This window comes from Opisthorchis viverrini (genome assembly GCF_000715545.1).
Source record: "Opisthorchis viverrini unplaced genomic scaffold opera_v5_298, whole genome shotgun sequence".
Lineage (NCBI taxonomy): Eukaryota > Metazoa > Platyhelminthes > Trematoda > Opisthorchiida > Opisthorchiidae > Opisthorchis > Opisthorchis viverrini.
Genome location: NW_008751950.1, coordinates 110,163 through 112,133, shown reverse-complemented (window position 1 = coordinate 112,133; position 1,971 = coordinate 110,163).

Below are 1,971 nucleotides of genomic sequence, written 5' to 3'. Positions count from 1 at the left end.
CAGATCTGACGATTTTGTCATGCGAATCCGAATCGAACGCTTTCGAGGTAACGACAAACGCCAAGCTGAGGTTAGAAGCAGTCGCTGAAGAGTGACGAAGCAGTGCGTGCAACAGCGACCTGGCTTCCAAACAGCCGTCTCGATGCAGAGATGCAAACTGAAGAGAGGGTGTATCATTTTACTGCCGCTCGATGCGCTTTTGGAATAAACGAAGAAGACGCGTAAAGAATAAAAAGCGAACATTATGGGGATGTGTTGAATAGGTCCGAAGAATTCATCCCGGGACACCTTGCAGCAAGGTAAGTGGGGTTGTGGAGAATATTAAAATTACAGGGTTTGGTATGAAGTGTGAAATAGAAGGGACGAAAAACGTTGGGTTCAAAATATCGCCTGGGACTGTGTAAGGGAAAATGGTTTCTTTTCGAGGGGACTTGATTTACTTTCTTGTCTTTAAGGAGATCAGTCGGAAGATGCATAAACGTCTTCCAGAGTATGCTTAGTTGCTTTGTGATGTATATTATAAATGATTACAAACACCCGTTTTGGGCGAGAACCATGTCAAAGCGTGTCAGATTTCCTGCAGATACCTATGTGATAAATAAGCCTTTTTATGGTGGACTTGGTATATCCTCGGTTCGTCAGAACGACAGTTTCTCACGTTCTCAACTATATGGGTAAGCGCTTCCCCATTCTAGATATGTAATTCCTTTTGCACCTACATTCACAAAGATGCACGCAGTTCGAGGTAGATTGTGTGGTAAATCTGCCGTTTGTTGACCTTCGTGTCATGCTAAGAGGATACCTGAGGTAAGCAGATGAAAAAAGCGTGTTCTATTCATCTTTGGCAGCGTCAAACAAGAAGATTCAGTGTACCGTCTTTGCTGAACTGCAGTCGGATATGCGCTTTCCTCATTGGCAGAAAAGCCATTTGTAACTGCATTAGGGTAGTGGTAGAATGCTTTGTGATAAACGTATCGGGATACACATACTAATTTAAACCTTCCGCTCTAGATCTGACCTCGTTGCGGAATGTTTTTTAACAGAAATTTTAGCAAGCTTCAGATGTTCCCCAAACAGTCCTTTTATATTAGCAAAACAAACGTTTAATGTTCCAAATGCCACGTCGAAAAGAAATAAGTTTCTTGTTTTGCAGTTTTCTGGTAATATCAGAAACATCAAACTGATTCTGAACGCTAAACAGATTGTTTCGTCTTGTAAATAACTGTATGATTACCACCCCAAAGGATACATTATTGTGTATTTCTTAGAACTGTGATTGTTAAAATGCATAATATATTTTAGACTGCCTCTCACATGACGGGGTTTTCAGTCTACTGTAACTTGAGCTACACAATTGCACACATCCTCATGGCTCCAAAAAAGATGTGATAAAACAAGAAAATCGATAATTCGGAATTGTGGACTTTGTACGTGCGTGCTTTGGGCTGCTGAGCAGCTGTGCACCCAAAATGTTGAAGCTTGACGAGTATTGTTCATTTTTATCAGACGAGATATCTGCGGAATTGTGCACTTTGTACGTGCGTGCCTTGGGCTGCTGAGCAGCTGTGCACCCAAAATGTTGAAGCTTGACGAGTATTGTTCATTTTTATCAGACGGATGAGATATCTGCCATTAAACTCAGTAAACAGACAGTCAAACATCACAATCACTACAGAGAACGGGCAAGACAATGGGCGCTAACTTCCCGACCCATTACTTCGAAGAGCGGCGACTCGGAGCTTCAGGCAAAATGTGCACCACGGACCTAACAATAACAAAATGTTCTGCATTTTTGAAACTTTTGCTGCGGCAGTCAATATTAGATCACTTTTTAAAATTCATTCGTAAGTTTTTTGAGATATTCTCTCCAAACATACACCGAATGTATAAAGAACCGTCAATGCATAATGTCCACACACCTGCGTTTATTACTGCTACATTTTCCCATGAGTATAAAACCACACAATATAT